Here is a 24,062-nt window from a genome sequence, read left to right on the forward strand (position 1 = left end):
CAGCATTCCACCCTCCAGCTGGATGGGCCTTAGTTTCTGCAGAACTCAAAGGTGTAAGGAACTAGGACCCTGCACCCAGGGGGGACGACTGTTTCTTTCCTTTTTTAAAAGTTTTATGTTTTTATTTGGGGCTGTGCTGGGTCTCCACTGCTGCGTGCAGGCTTTCTCTGGTTGTGACAAGTGGGCTCCTCATCACGCTGGCTTCTCCGGGAGCCAAGCACGGGCTCTGAAGCGGGCAGCCTCAGGAGTTTTGACAACTTAGTGGCTCCACGGCATGTGGGATCCTCCAGGACCAGGAGCAGAACCCATGACCCCTGCGTTGTGAGGCAAATCCTTAAACTCTGGACCAGCAGGGAAGTCCTACGCTATTGTTTTCTGACTGCGCCTCCCTAGTTTCTGCATCTCCTCCCTTAATCACTGAGGCCTGTTCCAGGGCAAGCGTTGTGGTCAGGCTTAGGTCACAAAATAGGTTAGGCGAAAATGGGTTCTCCTGTTGAGATCTCTTTCTCCAGGGACCCCTAACCTATCTGCTTACATAAGCACCAGGGATGAAGCCTGCAAAGGATGGGCCACCCAGAGGCCATGCGTGCTGCTCTTCTAGAAACCACTGCTGGACAGAATAAAAATCAAGTCACAACGGGCAGCTTCCAAAAACTCAGATAAGGTCATGAGAAGATGAAAAAACGAAAACCCAAACTTTAATTCTCCTTAATCTCCGATTTTAACTTGGCGTTTGCTTTTTCCTTCCTTGTTCTCAGTGTATTTATAAAAAGGGGATTCTACAAGGGCTTCCTTGCAGCTCAGACAATGAAGAATCCACCTGCAGTGAGGCGACGCAGGCTCAGTCCCCAGGTCTGGAAGATCTCCTGGAGGGGCGCATGGCAACCCACTCCGGCATTCTTGCCTGGAAAACCTCACGGACACAGGAGCCTGGCGGGCTACGATCCATGGGGTCCCACACTGAGCAACAAGCACCACAGAGTTTCATTGTGGGGATGATAAAGCTGAGAGGGGGAAAATAAATAACAGTGTCTTACAAAGGGACTTACACACATTTATCAGATAAAATCAAAAGGAAATTAATAAAATAGCTAGATCAGTTATAACAAACACTGCCTCTCTGAATTCAAATAAAAATTTTATGGTAAGTTATCATCTCCATTTTGCCAATATCCAAACTGTGACACACAAAAGGTTAAGACAGGAAAGAGCAGGGCACAACCTTTAAAAGAATGACCTAACCCAAGGGAACACAAACTGATTAGAACCAAACAGGTCCAAGATGGCAGATGAGCTGACTCCCACTAGACCTTGAGCCTCAGCCCACGCTCACCGTAACCCACCAGCAAGCTAAGGGACACCCCCAGCGCCGCCCTGACAGTTCTAAGGCCCACCATGAAAGGGCAAAAAGTGGGTGGTGGCCCAACTGCTGGAAATCCCCACCCCTTCCTCAAAATAGCCAAAATACTTCTCCCATTCATTAGCCTATGAAATCAGCCACCCCTATAAAACCTGACACCCCCACACCCTGGTGCTGCTCTCACCTTCTGAGGTGGCCCACCTTTGTCTATGCAGCGTGTTTCCTCCCTGAATAAATCTTCTTTCACGTTAATACAGCTCACTCTTGAATTCTTTCCTGCACAAAGCCAAGAAACCACACTTGGCAGCCGCCCCAGGGACTCTGACATGGCCTGGGACCTGCATCCTCCTGACCCACTCTCTTTTCAGCAACAGTGACATTAAGTTAATAACCTCACCACCTGGAGAGCAAACCCTGTTGTCATGCAACCTTAAAATGAAGGTTCTCTAATGCTCTTGTCACTAAACTGTGTTTTTCCACCAAGTCCATTTTCCAGATGCTTGTCTGCAAATACGTGGGAGTCGGCTCGGGCAACTGAGAGCGCGACTTTCCTGAAGTGTCTGGGTGACCTCTGTCCTTGGAGTACCTTCACCGACAGGGTGGGGAGACGACCTCAGAGCTGCTCCCACTGAAGGAAAGAGAAGCTTCAAACAGAAAGGGTTGGCAGCTGCCTCACTACATTGAGGAGAAGACAGAATCGAGGCGTCTGATTTTTACAGTGTGTTTAGGGGCTTGTCCGGTGGTCCAGTGTTTAAGAATCCACCTTCCAGTGCAAGGGACACAGGTTCAGCCCCTGGTCAGGGAACCAAGAGCCCATATGCCACGTGGGGCCACCAAGCCTGCACGCCCCAGCTAGAGAAGCCAGCATCACAACTAGAGAGAAGCTTCAGTGCCACAGAAACACGCTCACCTCTGTTAGCAGATTATTAAACGCAGGTACCTGGCACATTTCACCCAACGGGCGGACTCTGCTCCTTCCTCTGAACAACCTTCCAGAAGGGAAGGCTGCCACGCCCTGACTCCTACTGTGTCTCAAGGTGTAAAGGGGACAAAGGAGCCTCGTCTGCAGCCTCCCAGTCATAGAGGACGCAGGGCAGGAGGGCTGCGGAACGTGGGGTGATTCTCAGAGTGGACACTTGCTTTGCTTCTCTGCTTCTATCAGATACTCTACTAATTACCAGGGAAAGTTGTTTTTATCAAGGAAAAACAATATTTTACCTCAGAATCCAGATCTTAACACCATCTACTGTCCCAGTGTGGAACGCTTCCATTGAAATTTTCCACTGATATTTTCTCCAAAGAGTAATGTTTAATGAAAACAGAGGAGGTGGTCCAGTGGTGAAGAATTCGCCTCACGATGCAGGGGATGTGAGTCCAATCCCTGGTCAGGGAACTAAGATCCCACACCTAGCCTGCGAGCCACAGCTAGAGAGAAGCTTGTGTGCCATAAACAAGACCAGACACAGCCAAATAAATAAATTTAAAAAATTTTTTAAACAAAGGAAAGAAAACTTATAAAACTACACGTTCTCTAAAAAAGCCATGTTGACTCTCAGGTTTCTGAACCAAGATGGGTGTGAGCAGCCTGTCTCCAAGGGAATACAGTCTTTACAGCACAGAACTGTGGGTGTTTTATCAGTGGTAACGCTGTAGATAGCATACGCAATGTCTGACATAACGCATTTCAAATATTTCCTAATGATAATCCCTAACGCACTGATATTCATACTGGTCACAGTCACCCTTCAGAAATCGTGCCAAATTATCATTTAAACTGAGAAGCCACCAAAAAACCAGCAAAGCTGTCAAAGATCTGGTACTCGTAACCCTTAAGGACAAGTGTGTTTTAACAGGCTTGAGACAAGCAGGTCTCCAGGCTGTGGGCGGGCCATTCACTCAGCACTCACTGCAGTTTCAGAATATGCAATAACTGTTCTATGTTATTCCACCACACATCCTTAAAGTGATGTTAGGACTCCATTTGGTTTTACACAGTATCAGTAGGCTTATCTTTACGAGTGATCAATATATAGCCATCTTATCAATCCAATTGTACAAACTCTTCTTCCTGCTCCTCTCATAGCTGTCTGCAGAAGAGATCACTTTGGGACATCTCTGTAAGACTAATGGGATGACTCAGCCTTCAACTGGACACCCTGCCCTGGGGCCACGGTCATAGTGAGTTGGGACAGCCCAGGTCCTCAGGGCTCCATAATGACTAGTTCTGTGACCCTGAACAAACCATTTATGCTCCCTTGGACCCAGTTTCCTTATTTCTACAGGGGAATGGTAATACCTACTTCAGTGCTGCTGGAACATGACGTGAGTATCCAACAGTACCTACCACACAGTAAAGAGAAAGCAGATAAAGCTGCAATAACGCACAACCATAATTATTAGAAGATAAAGGGAATGGCCTGCAGATACAGTAAGACTATTTGATCATGAAGTCCCCCCTCATGTGATCAAATTGATCAGAACCACATTTTAGGGGGAAAAAAAATCATCTGTAATATAATGGGCACACTGTCATGTATTCAACCAGACAGAAATTAATGGAAGAACAAGTAACTGGAAAAAAGAAAAAGAAAGAAATCCCTAGTTGTGTCATTGTGTCCATTAAAAGAGTAGTTCCGAGGGGCTTCCCTGGTGGCTCAGTGGTGCCTGCCAAGGCAGGAGACGTGGGTTTGATCCCTGCTCCGGGAAGACCCCACATGCTGCAGAGCAACCACACGTGTGCCACCACTCCTGAGCCTGCGCTCCAGAGCCCGGGAGCGGCAACTACTGAGCCCCCGTAGGAGCACCGCAGCTGCGCGAGCCCACACACCCTAGAGCCGGTGCTGCACAGCAGGAGAAGCCCCACCCTGAGCGGCCCGCAGGCTCACTCATGAGTGCCCCCACGCTGCAGCAACTGGAGGAAAACCCAGGCAGCAACAAAGACCCACCACAGCCAGAAATTACTTAATTAACGGACTGATTTTTTTTTTTTTTAAAGAAGAAGAATTCCTAATACAAAGCAGGACTGGTTTCGTGTTTTAAATCTGCTTACACTGAACCAGTCCATGAGAAACCAAGGTGCTAGACCTATCAAATTAGGGACCAAATCCTATTCTGTTCAAGTCATCACTTGAACACAAGTGATGGGTTCAGGGAAAACAGAAAACTAATAAGCGTTCTCCCAGGCTTGGGAAGAGGAGGCCAGGAACAAGTAGGACTGGTCTTGGGATACAGGAGAAAGGCATCTTATGTGGGGGACTTTGACCCGCCTGCCCTAAGCCCTTGGAGACCTCACCAAATTCTCATAATCTCTGGGTCCCATGAAATCCCTCAAATCTTCTCTTTCTGCACATCCTTTTTTTTTTTTTTTTTTTGCTGTGAATAAAGTATACCAAAATGGACATGTCTAAATGCATTTATTTGTCCACTGAAATGTGTGTATTAAGTGCCCAGGGCATGCCAGGCATCGTGGAGGGGTCATCTCGGCTCTCTAGCATTATCTCAGCATCTGATGCCTACAGGATGTGAACCCTGTATTAGAGCTACTTGTATATACTTTTTTCCTTCCTGTTAAGATTGTAAACTCTTGAAAGGAAAGGGCTGCATTTTAATCATCTTCTTCCCCTTGGCACTTACCAGAGGGTTCCACTTACAGAAATTATCCAATAAACAATTATTGAACCCAACCACCCTCCAGGACAACGTGGGACTGGAGGATCCAGGGTTTCTCTCCCCTTAGGTCTTCAGATTTTAAGACTGTCTCCCTGAGGTGGGTAAGCTTTTCTAAATCTGGCTGCTAGTGGGATACAAATGTTTTAAAACATATTCTGGAGAATGTTAATGCCCCTTTAACTTTCATGAATACAGGAGCAAAAAAGACGAGCCTGAGGATGAGATTAGCCTTCCATATAAGCGAATGCATTTCCTGATGCCCAGGCGTCACAGTTTCACCTCACTCTTGACATCTGGGTCCTGACAACATACGGTATTGTTGCTGCCGTCAGCAAGCAAATGACCCCCAGCCCCGCCCCCTGCACCCGTTGATGCTGTTTCCTAATAGATCAAATTGAGAAACTAGGTTTTTGATTCAGAAACTTGGGCAAGCTCATGAGGAACTTCACAGTCTGAGAATATTTTAAGTGAATGGAGACAAATGACGGTGCCTCTGGAGGTCCATGGAGTCCTAGAATTCTATTGACCTTAACAAAACTGGCCAAAACAAAAAAAGGACAGGATCACAAAGAAGCCTAGCACCACCCTGACAATATTTATTTTCCTTCCAGAAAGGCAGGAGGTTGAATGTGAAGCTGAGAGCAGAGAAAGGAGGAGTGAGATAATGGTCCAGGCATCAAAACAGCTGCTTTCTGATAAGAAGACGCCAAAGGAGTTAAAAAATTCTTACTAGAAATCTGAAGGACGAATGAAATGCACGCCACTATCACAACATGGTACCGGCTGTCTCGGAAAATTGTATTCATCTTCGTAAGAGTAACAGCTTGGAGCTCAACCCAAATTTTTCTAAGTAATCCCTTAATGATCATAATTGAGTTATCCCACATAACAAGTCTTCTAATCCTCTGATAAACAGGCTTCTAAGCCTGGATGAGGGTTAAATAAGTCCTAACTTCATCAATGCAAAAGGAGGACGTGGAATGATAAAATGATCTATTCAGGATTATGCAACACTTCCCTTGTGGCTCAGCAGTAAAGAGTCTGCCTGCAACGCAGGAGATGCGGGTTCTATTCCTGGGTCAGGAAGATCCCCTGGAGAAGGAAATGGCAACCCACTCTAGTATTCTAGCCTGGAAAATTCCATGGACAGAGGAGCTTGGCAGGCTACAGTCCATGAGGTCACAAAAGAGTCAGACATGACTTAGCAACTAAACAACAACAAAGCAGCTCGTCAATTACAATGTTCTCATTACATACAAACCTGTGAGAGTACAAGGCTTTGCAGAAGAGAAGAGAAAGAATCAGAACAAATGAACTCCACTCATGCTTTTTTTAAACAACAGATTTGTTGAATAGATTTGTGATGCTGCCTGGAATTGGGTATAAAGATAACCCATGTTAAAACAACCCTATGAGGAGTTCAACACAGACTTTTCTAACTGCATCCACATGATAGCTGAATAGCTGAAAGGAAGGAAGGAAGAAAAGAAAGGAAGGAAGGAAAAGGAAAGAAGGAAGTGAAGAAGGAAAGAAGGAAAGAAAACTAATAATTGGAACTTGCAAGTGACTGCCCCTGAGGCCCCCAATGTAGGCAACTCCAAACCAAAGAGGCTTCTCAGAGGAATGCCCCTGTCTGCTGTACGTGCGTGCTAAGTCGCTTCAGTCGTGTCTGAGTCTTTGCTACCCCTTGGACTATAGCCTGCCAGGCTCCTCTGTCCATGGAATTCTCCAGGTAGGAATACTGGAGTGGGGTGCCATGCCCTCCTCCAGGGGACCTTCCTGACCCAGGGACTGAACCCGAGTCTCATGTCTCCTATGTCTCCTTCATAGGCTGGTGGGTTCTTTACCACTGAGCCACCTGGGCAGTCCTATCTGCTCTGCAGGAGGGACAAATCAGAACATTCAATCTGCAAGCCAAGGGGAACAGAAAGCATCTTTTTTGAAAAGCACACTTTCAAACTGGAAGCAGCTGTGGAGGTAAGGATGGCTTTGCAGGTCCGACCTGCTGGCAGGCTTACCTGGCTGAGGTGGTGGGCTCCTGCTCACACGGCCAAGAGCAAGATCCTGCAAGAGAAGAAAGAGACCCAGCTCAGACTCACAGAGAAACTCCTGCTCTGAAGTTTTCAGAGTGTGATCTGAGGACCCTGGACTTCCCAAGACCCTTCCAGAGGTTCGCAGGTCAAAGCCATTTTCAAATCCAAATCCAAATCCAAAACCAAAACCAGGACACAAAATGTAGTGCAGTCTCCTATAGGCAGACACATCATGGTGTAAAGAGAGGGGTATCTAACTTATTTTCTGATGCCAGATATGTAAGAGATTTGCAAAAAAATCTAAAACAAGGTCATCTGCTCACTGATGTCTTTTGTTTTGGAAAATAGTGATTTCATGAGACATATTATTTATAATAAAAACTATAGGGCTTATTGCCATTTCAAATGAATTAAGAAATATTTTTAAATGTCTTGACTTCAGTTCCAACACTGTATCAGTAGAGATAAGTGTAAGTAGAGATAAGATTTTGATTGTGTAATCAAAAGCTCCTTGGGATCCTGAGTCATTTTTAAGTGTAAAGGGGACCTGGGACCAAAATTTTGAGAACTGCTGCTCCAGGTAGCTATTTTGGAGCCAACTTCTATTAAACAGCAGGCTTCCCTAGTGGCTCGGATGCCTGCAATGCAGGAGACCCCAGTTTGATCTCTGGGTCAGGAAGATCCCCTGAGGAAGAAACCCACCTCAGTATTCTTGCCTGGAGAACTCCACGGACAGAGGAGCCTGGCGGACTACAGTCCTTGGGGTCACAAAGAGTCAGATACAACTGAGCAACTAACACTTTCACTTTTTTCACTTTCTATTAAACAGCATCTGCTTTGAAGAACAGCGGTGGTCAGTACACAGCACTATGTGCCAGGCGCCCTACTAAATATGTGTCACTTACAAATTCACAATCATCTTAAAAAAAAAAGCTCAAGAGAACCATATTTAATATTGTGTGTTAAACCTTAACGGAAAAGAATATAAAAAAGAATAGATATATATATGGATAACTGAGTTATGTGGCTGTACAGCAGGAATTAACACAACATTGTAAATCAAATAAACTTTAATTAAAAAAGAAAAAAAATAATAATCTGGCCTTTCCGCCTCGCCCCTGGAGTGGAGACTGGTGCTCTAAAGACTGGTTACTTGCCCAAAGCACCCAAAGCAAGTCACAGAGAACAGGGTACGAACTCAAGTCAGCCTGGTTCTAAGACCATGATCTCTTATTACACATAATTAAAAAAAAAAAAAGAATCATGAGAATTTCTGCAAACTAAACTGGAGCAAAGTGGCTAGGGCCCACTCTCACACATGGCACTGAACGGACTCCACATGCAACAAGGTGAGCACAGCCTGGAAGAAACACTACAGACGGGCTTCTCTGCTGCCTGCAAGACACCCGCTCCACGCCAGGTTTACAACTGTTGTCCCCACTCAGTATGAATGGCGCCCCTAACACATTCTAGGGTCTCCTATTGAAAACGCTATGATAGGTCTTGGCTTCCGAAAGCCTCCTTTTCTAATCTGCCTCAATTTGCATGAAGAATTGAAACCATGGTGAAGAGGTACTATTACTTGTCCTTCAATTGCAGCTGAATTTAAGATTATGTGCAAGAGGAAGAGGGAGGAAGGAAATTCTCACTGGCATAACTTATGCAGCCAATATAGCCAATTCTGAGTTTAAAAACCTAAAGCATGGTATGGAAAGTTTCTCAAAAAAAAAAAAAAAGAATAGAATTACCATATGATCCAGCAATTCCACTTCTGGACACATATGGATATATACGCAAAAGAATTGAAAACAGAGACTAAAACAGATATTTATACCCCCAGGTTCACTGCAATACTATCCACAACAGCTAAAAAGGAAAAACAACCCAAGTGACCATCAGACTATGCTTTATCCATACAACAGAGCATTATTCAGCCTTTTAAAGGAAGGGAATTGAGACATACCAAAACACGGATGAATTTTGAGGACATTTTGTTAAATAAAGTAAGCCAGGCACAAAAGGACAAGTACTGTATGATTTCACTTATACGAGGTAACCAGGAGCCAAATTTCTAGACTCAGGAAGGAGAACGGTGGTTGCCAGAACACCAGGGGACAGGGAGTTCGTGTTTAATAAATACAAATTTTCTGTTTGGTAAGATGAAAATGCTCACCACCAGACGGGTGGTGGTGATGGTTGTACAACAAGGTGAATATAAATTAATGCCACTGAATTGTACACTTAAAATGGTAAAAATATCATATCTATTTCACCACAATCCAAAAAATACCATTCATCGGGCTTCCCTGGTGGCTCAGCGGGTCCCCCTGCCAACGCAGCAGACACAGTTCCGATCTCCGATTGAGGAAAATCCCACATGCCAAGGAGCATCTACACCTATGCACCCCAGCTACCGAGCCTGGGCTCCAGAGCCCGGGAGCTGCGATTGCTGAGCCCACGTGCAGAAAACGCAGCTGCCCATGCTCCTAGCCCATGATCCACAGCAACAGAAGCCACCGCAGTGAGAAGCCGGAGCCCTGCAGGCAAAGAGTGGCCCCCGCTCCCCGCAACCGCGAAACGCGTGCACGGCAACAGAGACCCAGCACGGCCCAAATAAACAAAGGAGTTTATGCGTATAAATTTAAAGCAAAAATAGCACTCATCAAAAAGGCTTCCTAACATCAGATAATCAGAAAATAACTTATTCACGGGTATCATATGGCTTCGATCTTCACTAATGTATTAGACCCACCCACGCATTCATCCACTCACCTCCCGCCTCCTGGTTATGAGCTCCCACGCTAGGTAGGAGCTGGTGAAGGAGACAGTCAGTCTACACCTTGGAGCACACAACACACACACACACACACACACACCAGGGCACCCGGGCACAGCAGTCCTTATACCAAAACGTACCCAAAGGCAGCCCACATGGGAGACGCAACTGCACTACAAATGCGGAAAGCTTCTTGCTAACAAAGCATGGACTTGAACAATGACAAAAATTTTCAAGTCTCCAAGCCTCACGATTTTTCAAACTTTTAAGAATCTTTTTTTTTTCCCTCTACAGAGGCTCTACATTTTTATGCTAATTTACTATAAAACCCTCAACTCTAGTGTACAAAATAAGTCTTCAAAAATCCTCCTGATTAAACCATCTGCGTTTCATGACTAAGTATCATGTAGTGAATTTCTCTTCACCCTTAAATTATGTTCTAATACCCCCCACACAATGACTGCAACTCTGTAAAAGGCATTTTCCTTCCTTTGGTATAGCAAACATCCTGTAAACAATTAATGCCCGGCTCTTGTAGCCAGCTGCTTTTGTTTACAGACAGGAAGGGAAACCACAAATCCTCTGAGTGGCACTGGGGACTTGAGAGTTTTGCTCCATTTCCTACCAAGCAGGTGGTTTATACGAGGGAACTAGCTATTGTTTTGGCTCTGGAGAAAAAAAGAAGTACATTTTTCTTGCAGCGCGGCCTTCCCAAGCCGCAGACCTCGGCGGGGACCGTCACAGAGGATCAGGAAGAGGGGCCTTCCTCCCGCTGCCCAGAGAGGCCCCTCACACCTCAGCCAGAAGCTCCACCAGAAAACTGTCTGCAGGCACAGCGCGGCCCGGCCCTCTGTCCCCACCAGCAGGTTCCTCAGCTGTTTCCCTAGTGAAACCGGATTCTGAGAAAGTGAAGGCAAATATTTTCTTTCCACTGTGAAGAATACAAATATTCCCTCCAGCTCAAAAACCACCATTTCTCCACTGACTATAAGGACATGCTTGTTAGTACTCCAGGGCAAGCAAGCCAGCCAGCATCAGAGAATGGCCACGTTTTATTCTTGCATTTTTAACTTAAAAATAAAAACTCCTCTCAAAATAATGAGATGCCTCCGAGGGGCCAAGTCATCAACGCGGATTTCTATCCACGCACCTGTGACCTTCGATGTTGAGCAGCAGGGTTCCCGCCTCTTCCTGCCCTGCATCAGGGCCCAGGGGCCAGTAGGTGCGCCTCTGCCAGCGCCATGAGCCACGGTCACACCTCCGCATCATCAGAAGGCCAAGAACCCGAACCCAGACCTCACCCACTCCAGACGCACAGTTCACATGGATATGCACCCAGGCCCAGATTCAAACAGCCAATCACATGGGGAGAGAACTTCTGAATCACGGGGATTCTGCAGATGAATGTCAGATGACGCCACTTGCTCCAGGAAATGCATTCTGGACACCAGCTCACCTATCAACGTCCAGCATTCAACACCAGTGACCACTCACCAGCACTAGTAACCAGGCCTGTCTCAATACTTGTACACACACACACACACACACACACACAGCCCCAGTGCTCTCTAATACCAGTGTCCAGGCCACAGCAATGTCTAAATCACGAACAAGATGTCAGCTCAGTGTTAAAACATGTGCTACAAACTTTGAGCAAACGACTGGCCAGTCAGAGGAGTCTGTTTTCACTGTGAATCAGGTCAGTGCAATGAGACTCTCAACCCGAGACATTTCCTCACCCCTCAAGTCACACTGTGATTCCAGTGTGCCCAACACAAAGCACTGCTGTCACTCAGGGACTGTTTTTACTTTCCCCCTTTGGTGGCTGTTTACACACACACACACACACACACATAATTTTTTTCTAACTGTGCTAAGAATGCCGACTCATTGGAAAGACCCCGATGCTGGGAAAGATTAAAGGCAGGAGAAGAGGTTGACAGAAGATGAGATGGTTGGATGGTATTACCAACTCAATGGACATGAGTTTGAGCAAACTCTGGGAGACAGTGAGGGACAGGGAGGTCTGGCGTGCTGCAGTCCACGGAGTCACAAAGAGTGGGACACGACTTGGTGACTAAACAACAAAGGAAGACAACATGAGATCAGCCATCATAACACATTTAAGTGCACAATTCAACACTGAGTTACAAGCATAACACTGCACAGCAGACTCTAGAACCTATTCCTTGTATGTACGTGACTGAAACTTTATACCCGCTGGACTGTAACTGCCCATTTCCTCTCCGACCCAGCCCCTGGCAACCACCCTCCTGCTCTGTGTCTCTGAGTCTGATTGTTTTAAGTGGAATCACGCAGTTCTTGTCCTCCGGGGTCTGCTTATTTCACTGAGCATGATGTCCTCCAGGCTCACCCATGTGGTCACAGGACAGGATGACCTGATTTTTTAAGGCTGAATAATATTCCACTGCATATTTACCCCAGTGTTTTGGGTTTTTTTCTAAGTTGGGTAGAGATAAGAAGAGAGAAAGAAAGTGGAAACAGAATCCCTTTGCAGTTACTTTAACATTTAACAATACTCCTTTAACACCTCCAGCACTCAAACCCTTTCCTCAGCACTAGGAGCTGTTGCCACATGAAGCTTTCTGCCTGATGGAGTAAGCCAACCTCTCACTCCACAGAAGATGGGAACCAAGTGTCAATGGAATATAATGGAAGAGTCTCTGGTAGGTACTGTGAGAGGACTAAGGAGGAGGCCAAGCTTCAGCTGGGAGGAGAGACATGGAGGAAAAAGGGGGAAAGTAGGTAACACTGGCGCAACTGAAACAGCAGAGGTGTGGTGGGTCAGGGGAGCTCTGTCCCCTCACTCATTTTGTCAGGAAAATCTATACATGTATCCAACATCCATGCAGGCCTTGTCCTCTCCCCCACCCCAGCCCAAGGGGGAGTGAGGAAGACTTTAGGACTTGGATGCCTCTGCAAACCTCATGGAAAATCCCACAAAGCCCACACCACCACTCCTCACAGAGACCTCCATCAAGCCCTAAACACTCGCTTCTGAGTCTAGACTTCAGGAGACTGGGCATACGTGCTAAGTCACTTCACTCGTGTCTGACTCTTTTCGACACAACGGACCGTAGCCTAGCAAGCTTCTCTGTCCGTAGGATTCTCCAGGCAAAAGAACTGGAGTAGGTTGCCATTTCCTCCCCCAGGGGTCAAACCCGGGTCTCTTAGGTCTCCCGCACCGGCAAGCAGGTTCTTTACCACTAGCACCGTCTGGGAAGCCCTCAGGAGGGCAGGGACCAGGTCTGGTTCATGACACCATAGCCAGTACTAAGCACCATATTTTTCACTTTAGAAGCACATGGTAAATATCTTCCAGAAAGAGCAGAAAGACGGGAGGAGTCGTAGGAGGGGGAAAGAAGAGAAAAGGCAGGAAAGAGGAAAGGAGAAAGCTATTGGCTTGAGCACCATGGACAGTAAGGACAGGGGTAGGTGCGCGCCTAAGGAAAACGCTGGGCATTTTCAAATGGAACTCCCACAGGACAGGCTAAGCCATAGGAAATCACCAACATGGCAACCTGGAAAGGCTGCACGTGATTCTACCTGGTATCTGCTCCTCCCCGGTGGGCTTGCCTACTCTACATCTCTGTCTATCATCAGTGGCTTATTTGGGGACCACACCAGCCATTCCCGTCTCTCTGAGCCCCATCAGTCAGCTGCCACATGGAAGACCCACCGGTACCCCTAACTCAACTTAGAAAAGAGCTCACGCCCTTCCCACAAGGCCTCGCTCCACCCCTGCTCAACAGCCTGGGCACCAGTCCCACTGTCCCTCACATGCCTGCCTGCACCACCGACGCTAGACTCGCAGGCTCTGTCTGCCCAGCACCCCATCTTCTAGCTCCAAAAGGGACCCCTGCCCCTGGGCCACTCAGGGAACAACCTCTCCCCTTCACCTCAGTGGCTAGATCAGGGTGGAGAACCAAAGCAAGCTGTCTACATGTTTTCTGGGATAATGCAGAGATCTTGGGAGATGGAAGTCAGTTTCCACTCAGGAAGCTAAGCCAAGGAGGATGTGAGCTGCTGGCCACCATCCTGCTGATCCCATGGAAAGCACTCAAGAACCCAGCAAAACAGAGAAGGGGAGTCAAGATACAATAGAGAAAGAGTCTCCAGGCCAGTGTTGGAACCCTGGGTCCAGCAGCATCTAAAACATGTTACTCCCAAACCATCCCAGTCACTTGAGTAAAACCTTTCCTTTTCTGCCTAAGATGGGATAAATTGGGTTTCTGTCATTCACAACCAACAGTCCAGATGGATGCACCTGCTCACAGCTGCACCACACATAACTTCAACCTCAAAATAGCCTTCAAATAATTATACAAGGTGGACCCGAGCACCTGTGACCTGACAGTCACAGCCTGTAGTAAATGACCTTTCCCAAACAAATATGTCCTGAGGTCTCTTGTTTCTGCCCCTTTTATCAAACTGTCCCCATCACCCAAACTACCAGCAGCTTTCACTCTCACAGAACTTCTCAGACATCTCCAGGGGGAAAGTTTCCAAGAAAACTTCCTAGACAGTGCTTCCTCTCTATGCCTCCAGAAGATCATTACTTGTAGCTTCTGCTTTTGCTCTTAACATTTTTCAGTCTGTCTCATATGTGATTTATTTACAAAAAATTCAACTTAATGAGCAGAAGCCTTAGGCAGAGCAGGTAATCAATGAACAGTTGGTGAAATGAATACTCAAAAGCAGATAAGCTTACATTTGCTGAGGATGGTGGTACAATTAATTCAAAGTCTGTATCCCTTGCCATACATTTATTACATTAATTTTTCTGTAACGTTGAAGAAAAAATTACCATGACTATTAGAATGGCCTTGATATGGTAGAGGAAATACTCTGGGATCTTTCAGTATTTCCCACGAATAAGATAAATAAGGAAGATGTCTGGGAGCCAATATACCTCTGCTAATTAAAGCAAAAAAGCTTGAACTGCTTCATAACACTACAAAGTCCAAACTCTCAGCCAAGGCAACCAAGCCACCAGTAATCTCTCCAGCCAGCCTTCCAGGTCCCTGCACTCCCACCCTTGCTCATATACCCAGAGAGTTGTTTTCTGATTGCTTAGGTAGAGGGTGAAGCAGCGGAAAGTCCCAACACTATTTGGTGAACACTGCTCTCCTCTCCCCAGTGTGTAAAACATAATGAATAATAAAATAATATTAACATGGGAACCAGCAACGATTTTACTATCAGAAAGACGTACATGATGAATCCATGTGCATCCCCGTAAGGATACCTATTCAGGAAAATAGGGCACTGAACTCGGTATGTTCACTGAAACAGATTCCTGCTCCATCACTGGCTAGGATGCAGTATTGTCTGCATGAAGACAAGCAAGACGTTACAAGTAAGAAAACATCATTTCTTAAGGTGGTGTTTTATGTTCATTATCATTTTGTTAAACTTAATTTTATGGAAGTATAATGTACAATGTTGTTTAATTTCTGCAGGACAGCAAAGTGATTCAGTTGTAAATATATATACATTATTTTTCATATTCTTTTCCATTATGGCTTATCACAGGATGCTGAATATAGTTCCCTGTGCTATACAGCAGGATCTTGTTTATATATCCTATATACAGTAGTCTGCATATGCTAATCCATAACTCCAAATCCACCCCTTTCCCCATCACCAACCACAGTCTATTCTCTGTATCTGTGAGTCTATTTTTGTTTTGTAGATACATGTATTTCTAACATAACTTAGATTGCACTTATAGATAACTCAGATATACTTTATATCATAAGGAATCAGGCTGTCTAGCTTATTTTGCTTAGTATGATCATCTCTAGGTCTATCCATGTTGCTGAAAATGGCATTATTTCATTGTTTTTTATGGCTGAGTAATATTCTCTGCAGATGGTGATTGCAGCCATGAAATTAGAAGATGCTCACTCCTTGGAAGGAAAGTTATGATCAACCTAGATAGCATATTAAAAAGCAGAGACATTACTTTGCCAACAAAGGTCCGTCTAGTCAAGGCTATGGTTTTTCCAGTGGTCATGTATGGACGTGAGAGTTGGACTGTGAAGAAAGCTGAGTGCCGAAGAATTGATGCTTTTGAACTGTGGTGTTAGAGAAGACTCTTGAGAGTCCCCTGGACTACAAGGAGATCTAACCAGTCCAACCTAAAGGAGATCAGTCCTGGGTGTTCATTGGAAGGACTGATGTTGAAGCTGAAACTCCAATACTTTGGCCACCTCATGCGAAGAGCTGACTCATTGGAAAAGACTCTGATGCTGGGAGGGATTGTGGGCAGGAGGAGAAGGGGACGACAGAGGATGAGATAGCTGGATGGCATCACTGACTCGATAGACATGAGTTTGAGTGAACTCCAGGAGTTGGTGATGGACAGGGAGACCTGGCGTGCTGCGATTCATGGGGTCGCAAAGAGTCAGACATGACTGAGAGACTGAACTGAACTGAACTGGACATTCTCTTCTGTATATACATATATACATACATACACATCACATCTTTTTTAAGATTTTATTTTAACACAGACTACTTTTAAAGTCTTTACTGAGTCTGTTACAGTACTGCTTCTGTTTTATGTTTTACTTGGGCCACAAGATTTGTGGGGTCTTACGGAGGAGCCTGGTAGGCTGCATTCCATGGGGCCGCTAAGAGTTGGACACGACCGAGCGACTTCACTTTCACTTTTCACTTTCATGCACTGGAGAAGGAAATGGCAACCCACTCCAGTGTTCTTGCTTGGAGAATCCCAGGGACGGGGGAGCCTGGTGGGCTGCCGTCTACGGGGTCGCACAGAGTCGGACACAACTTAAGCGACTTAGCAGCAGCAGCAACAGCAGCTCCCTGTCCAGGGACCAGACCTGCACCCCCTGCATTGGAAAGCACAGCCTTAACTCTGGACCTCCAGAAAGTCCTTACCACATCTTTATACACCTGTTGATAAACATTCAGGTTGCTTCCCTGTCTTGGTATTGTGAATAGTGCTGCTATGAATTATGTTAGTTATTTCAGGAGTTGAATATTGATCCAATTTTAGGAGCACCCATTACTAAATGAAGCTGACTCACAGTCCTGTGACTTCCTACACGCTCTACAGGTAGAACACAGTTCTCAGTAACGATGTTAGGATGTCACTTTAAGACTGGGGGATCCTCTATTATGAAAACTTGGAGTCTTGGTAAAGTACACTCTTATGTGCTCTGTTGCGTCCAACTCAGCGAGCCCCCATCGACTGTAGCCTGCCAGGCTCCTCTGTCCGTGGAATTCTTCGAGCAAGAATACTGGAGTGGGTTGCCATTGCCTCCTCCAGGGGATCTTCCCAACCCAGGGGTCAAGCCTGCGTCTCCTGCGTCTCCTGCACTGGCAGGCAGATTCTCTACCACTGCGCCGCCTGGGAAGCCAGGTGAAACAGTGGTCATTAAATCAGTGAAGAAAGGAAAGAATTAGACTGTAAAGTTCAAGTACATTCTCTATTTGTGAAAAGACACCGTGAGCAAGCATAATAAGCTAAGAAAGTCTACACTCAAGCAAAAAACTACAGGTGTCCATAAAAGATAAAAATGTCCCAAGTGGTAACTTTGCTAGGAGGGCTGTCTCTATTCTCCTACACTGAAAGGGACAGAACCCATTATCAGATAAATTTCTTGAATCATATTTAAATTACTACTAACACAATACACAAGATGGAAATCTATGAGGAGCTGGGCCAACCAGACAGACGGAAAATGAGGGAGGAGAAATAAACGGACACAGGTGCATCTGCTAGAGGTTTGGCCACATCTGCTGCTGCTGCTAAGTCGCTTCAGTCGTGTCCGACTCTCTGTGACCCCACAGACAGCAGCCCAGCAGGCTGCCCCGTCCCTGGGATTCTCCAGGCCACATCTAGGACAGAAGAGAGAAACCTGCCAGTGCAAAGTTACATAATACCTGTGCTGTCATGTTTGGGAGAGAAAAGGAAAGTGTTATAGCTGATAAGTCTCAAATATTTACCAAGTGATAAGGATGTATTTCCTTAAAGCCCCATGACTTCAAATTGTCCAGATTTTAAACAATTATGTATCTATTCAACCAAGATATAGATCTTTATTTTATATACATAAAAATAGAAAATGCAAAGCTAACTCCTATAACTGATAACACAATTTCGAGAAAAACATCCAATGAAATCACTTGAAATGTAACAAAAAAGACTACCCTCTACCCACCCGCTTAGTTTAACCCCTGTATTCAAGAAAACCTAACATCTATCAGTTTTCTCAGGCCAATATATCAGATATTTAGGTGACAGTTCTAGAATAGTTAGCAACCTGTGCTTTTCTAGGGGCTAATGCTTATTTTCTAGCTAAGTCTCTATTTTCTCCAATAAAGGAGTCGTTTTACAAGCGTGTCTATGGAAGTCATCATAACATTATACATCATCACAGAACAATATAGGCTTTATTATACAAGCAGAGATGAAGAGGTACAGTTTCTAAGGTAAGTGGGATGGGGGCTGGGGAGAGACAAGCCAAAGGTTGAGAATTTTGCATAAATGGAAACTGATCAAGGAAGAATAATCTTTTTTCTTTAATATCCCTTCTCCTCCTCTCCCTTCCTCACTATTCCTCTCACCTCCAAAATGTCTTTCTACTCCAAAGGCGCCAGCAACTTGATACCTGAGACCCTGTGCACAAACCAAAGAGTAAATAATAAATAACTACAACAATGAAACAATACAAAGAGAAGAAGCAGGAAGAAGCTGTCCCGGGAGACTCATTCTCTGTAACAAGGTTCCCTTCATCCCAATAACCAAATGAGGGGAAAAGCAGCGGCAAAAGGAGGCTGGAACTAAACACGTGAATCTCAGGGCTTGCAGAAACAGCGGAACACAAACATGTGGGGCTTGGTCATACGTAGCTATTGACTTGTGCACGCTTCACATAGGTCTGCTGAACTGAATGAAACATTTTATAGGATCAAAGGAAGAAAAATGTGGTAAGCAAGACTGAAAAAGGTAGTACCTCTAAATCTATAAAAATAATAATAGCAATAAAGAGAAAACTACGTAGGGAATAGAGTTGGAATGATATTTCAAAACAAAAGAACAACCCAAAATGAAGATAATATTTACTGAGCTTGGCTTCATCAGCTGATTCAGAAAAATTTCACATGAAAGAAAAACACAAGAGTTGATTCCTCCTCAAAACCTTGTCTGTTTGCTTAGGGCAATGATGAGGCAGGACAGTGGGGATCCACACAGCTCAGTCCACACTGTCCTCTGCTATTTTCTCCATCACTTGGGTCCTGTCTTTATCACAGTGAAATCAAGTAGAAAGACAGTCAAAACATGCCATGTCTCTAGGTTTCTCTTGTACACATCTTCAGGAGCAGGCGTCCCATAATCTATTCATTCATATTTCATTGGATATTTGATCTAGATAACTGCATCATCTCATGATGCCTCTACAACTGGGGATTCCTAACGGAAATGGGGCCTTATCTCAACAGGCTCTAAAAGACTCACTCCAACCTGAGTATTCCTGGTTCACAGGAAGAGCGCCCCAAATCATCACACAAAATCAAAAAACTGAAGAGAAAAATAAAATGGAGCAAAATACCAACTCGCTAGTAACCAGCTATCCTGGATGATTTAAATTTATTTATTTATATGTACATACATGAAGATCATGGCAACTGGTCCCATCACTTCATGGGAAATAGATGGGGAAACAGTGGAAACAGTGTCAGACTTTATTTTGGGGGGCTCCAAAATCACTGCAGATGATGACTGCAGCCATGAAGTTAAAAGACACTTACTCCTTGGAAGCAAAGTTATGACCAATCTAGATAGTATATTGAAAAGCAGAGACATTACTTTGCCAACAAAGGTCCATCTAGTCAAGGCTATGGTTTTTCCAGTAGTCATGTATGGATGTGAGAGTTGGACTGTGAGCGCCAAAGAATTGGTGCTTTTGAACGGTGGTGTTGGAGAAGACTCTTGAAAGTCCCTTGGACTGCAAGGAGATCCAACCAGTCCATCCTAAAGGAGATCAGCCCTGGGATTTCTTTGGAAGGAATGATGCTGAAGCTGAAACGCCAGTACTTTGGCCACCTCATGCAAAGAACTGACTCATTGGAAAAGACTCTGATGCTGGGAGGGATTGGGGGCAGGAGGAGAAGGGGACGACAGAGGATGAGATGGCTGGATGGCATCACTGACAAGATGGACATGAGTCTCAGTGAACTCTGGGAGTTGGTGATGGACAGGGAGGCCTGGCGTGCTGCGATTCATGGGGTCACAAAGAGTCGGACATGACTGAGTGACTGAACTGAACATACATACATTGGGCTTCCCAGGTGATTCAGAGGTAAAGAATGTGCCTGCCAATGCGTGAGACACAAGTTCAATCCCTGTGTTGGAAAGATCCCTTGGAGAAGGAAATGGCAACCCATTCCAAGAATGCCTAGAAAATCCCATGCACAGAGGAGTCTGGCAGGCTACAGTCCAGGGGGTCCTAAAGATTCAAACATGACTTAGCGACTAAACAACAACATACATATATCCATATGCATACATATATACATATGCATACATATACGTGTGTTTACATATATAATCACACACAGGGCTTCTCAGGTGGCTCACTGGGTACAGAACCTGTTTCCCAACGCAGGAGACATGTTCAGTCCCTGTGTCAGGAAGATCCCCTGGAGGAGGGCATGGCTACCCACTCCAGCATTCTTGCCTGGAGAATCCCACGGACACAGGAGCCTGGCGGGCTACAGTCCACAGGGTCACAAAGAGTTAAGACATGACTGGAGCGACTTAGCAGGCTTCCCTGGTGGCTCAGACGGTAAAGCGTCTGCCTACAATGCAGGAGGCCTGGGTTCGATCCCTGGGTCAGGAAGATCCCCTGGAGAAGGAAATGGCAACCCACTCCAGTATTCATGCCTGGAAAATCCCATGGACCAAGGAGCCTAGTGGGCTACAGTCCATGGGGTTGCAAAGAGTCGGACATGACTGAGCAACTTCACTTCACTTCACTTCATGGAGCGACTTAGCACACACATATGCATACACACATAGCCCTCCAAAGGCAGTAACTCTAACCCATGTGAGTGTAAATTAGTCCTCACTACCACCAAGATAAACTTCCTCAAAGGGAGAACAAAGAAAAGCATTGATAACACACAACAAGGTATTCTTCTGGGCAGGGAAATCCCTCTCTTCTGGAAACACCCAAGAAAAACAAACTTCTGATACCTCACACATAGAAAACAAAGGAAACTGCCAAACCACCTAACCACAGAGCAAGAACACCAGGGACACAAGAGCGAAGGGCACTGCCACGCAGCAGGACCGCCTTCACAAGCAACCTGCCCCAGCCTTTACACTGGGGTGCCATCTCCCAATCGGGAAAAACAACTGTCAGCTGTTTCAGCTAAAACCAACCAAGGCTGCAGTTATCAGTGCTGAGCTGGGTCTGCACAGCTGGGATGGGGACCTCCATGGAGCAGGAAACAGACCGCGAAGGCCAAAGGAAGAAGGAAGATTATGGTATCACAGGAGAGCCTGGGACAGGAAGGGAGTGCAACTATTTCTCAACTTTTTTGTTACCTATAAAATACAAGTAAAAGATGTACTTTGATATGGCTTCCCAGGTGGCGCAGGTGGTAAAGAACCTGCCTGCCAATACAGGAGATGTAAGAGACATGGGTTCAATCCCTGGGTTGGAAGATGTCCTGGAGAAGGAAACAGCTCCCCACTCTAGAATTCTTGCCTGGTGAATCCCACGGACAGAAGAGACTGGTGGGCTACAGTTTTTACCGTTGCACATAGTTGGACACGACTGAAGCAACTTAGCATGTATGTACATACTTTGATAAACTTGATTAAAAAAAAAAAAAACACTGAATTTATAAACCCATTCAGTTTCAGTTCAGTCAGTCAGTCGTGTCCAACTCTTTGCAACCCCACGGACCACAGCACGCCAGGCCTCCCTGTCCATCACCAACTCCTGGAGTCTACTCAAACTAATGTCCATTGAGTCAGTGACGCCATCCAGCCATCTCATCCTCTGTCATCCCCTTCTCCTCCTGCCCTCAATCTTTCCCATCATCAGGGTCTTTTCCAATGAGTCAGCTCTTCGCATGAGGTGGCCAAAGGGAGTTTCAGCTTCAACATCAGTCCTTTCAGTGAACACTCAGGAGTGATCTCCTTTAGGATGGACTGGTTGGATCTCCTTGCAGTCCAAGGGACTCTTAAGAGTCTTCTCCAACACCAGCGTTCAAAAGCATCAATTCTTCGGCACTCAGCTTTCTTTATGGTCCAACTCTCACATCCATACATGACTACTGGAAAAACCATAGCCTTGACTAGATGGACCTTTATTGGCAAAGTAATGTCTCTGCTTTTGAATATGCTGTCTAGGTTGGTCATAACTTTGCTTCTAAGAAGTAAGCGTCTTTTAATTTCATGGCTGCAGTCACCATCTGCAGTGACTTTGAAGCCCAAAAAATAAAGTCAGCTACTGTTTACTCTCAGTCTGATTCTTCAAAGGACTACCTATATTTCTTGCATAACATACCAGGCACTGACTTAGATATTCAGGATGCATGAAGTGATGTCCCCAATCAAAGTTCCACTTTCCAGCAACTTGCACATGTCGCCTGCCCCCACACCACCCAGCACACTGTATGTGATCCATCTCATTTCTGGAATCCTCAATTAGGACAAGCCAGGTCTAGCTCCTGCTGCCTTTGGCAATTTTCCCAAAGGTCTTAAAGCAACAACCCTCAAAAGTGTAAACTATGGGCCTGCTGGCATCCTACAGGGCCGTCCAAGGGATCTGTGAGGTCAAAATACCTTCATGATAACTCTAAGACACTATTTGCCTGCTTGACTGCATCCACGGCACAGAATTACAGCAGGTAAAACTGCTGGCACGTTAGCACAAGGCAGTGGCGCCAAACTGTCCTGGTAACTGTACTGCACAGCTGCAGTTAAAATGATCAGGTAAAAGGAGGGTCTCCTTGATAAAGAAGAAAAATAATTTTATCAAAGTTCGGTGCGGGAGTGCAAGCTTTTCAACATTCTGTGCATGAAAGGGCAGCACAAAGCAAAAGCTACATGCCACATGCAGCAGGGGTTTCCAGGAAAAACATCTGGGAGACCACACTAAGGGGCAAATGAGCCACTTTTTCATGAAACATCAGCTTTTACTTGAAGGCATGATATACAAACCGGGGTGATTCAGACATGGCTCTTTGGAAGGCACTTTATAGAAAAGAAACTAAACCAGGGGGACTTCCCTGGCAGTCCAGTGGTTAAGACTCCTTGCTGCCAATACAGGGGGCACAGGTTTGATCTCTGGTCTGGGAACTAAGATCCTACATGCTGTGTGGTACAGCCAAAAGGTAAAAAAACGTGGAGCTGGAGGAAGCACAAGCTGGAATCAAGACTGCCGGGAGAAATTATCAATAACCTCAGATATGCAGATGACACCACCCTTATGGCAGAAAGTGAAGAAGATCTAAAGAGCCTCTTGATGAAAGTGAAAGAGGAGAGTGAAAAAGTTGGCTTAAAGCTCAACATTCAGAAAACTAAGGTCATGGCATCCGGTCCTATCACTTCATGGGAAATAGATGGGGAAACAGTGGAAACAGTGGCTGACTTTATCTTTCTGGGATCCAAAATCACTGCAGATGGTGACTGCAGCCATGAAATTAAAAGACGCTTACTCCTCGGAAGGAAAGTTATGACCAACCTAGATAGCATATTAAAGAGCAGAGACATTACTTTGCCAACAAACGTCCGTCTAGTCAAGGCTATGGTTTTTCCAGTGGTCATGTATGGATGTGAGAGCTGGACTATAAAGAAAGCTGAGCACCAAAGAACTGATGCTTTTGAACTGTCGTATTGGAGAAGACTCTTGAGAGTCCCTTGGACTGCAAGGAGATCCAACCAGTCCATTCTAAAGGAGATCAGTCCTGGGTGTTCACTGGAAGGACTGATGTTGAAGCTGAAACTCCAATACTTTGGCCACCTCATGCGAAGAGCTGACTCATTGGGAAAGACCCTGATGATGGGAAAGACTGAGGGCAGGAAGAGAAGGGGACGACAGAGGATGAGATGGTTGGATGGCATCACCAACTTGATGGACATGGGTTCGGGTGGACTCCGGGAGTTGGTGATGAACAGGGAGGCCTGGCATGCTGCAGTTCATGGGGTCAC

The 24,062-nt window shown here is 45.6% G+C and overlaps 1 protein-coding gene across 8 annotated transcripts in view; it reads right to left on the reverse strand.

Annotated features, from left to right (window-relative positions):
- The window catches only part of SIPA1L2 (signal induced proliferation associated 1 like 2), a 241,120-nt gene that overhangs the window by 174,736 nt on the left and 42,322 nt on the right, over positions 1-24,062 (reverse strand). For all 8 annotated transcript variants that reach the window (XM_069572628.1, XM_069572623.1, XM_069572630.1 and 5 more), the window contains exon 2: positions 7,048-7,093. The gene's annotated coding sequence lies outside the window, so the exon portion shown is untranslated. The remainder of the gene's footprint in view (positions 1-7,047; positions 7,094-24,062) is intronic.

Source organism: Ovis canadensis, chromosome 25 (assembly GCF_042477335.2).
Source record: "Ovis canadensis isolate MfBH-ARS-UI-01 breed Bighorn chromosome 25, ARS-UI_OviCan_v2, whole genome shotgun sequence".
Taxonomy (NCBI): Eukaryota; Metazoa; Chordata; class Mammalia; order Artiodactyla; family Bovidae; genus Ovis; species Ovis canadensis.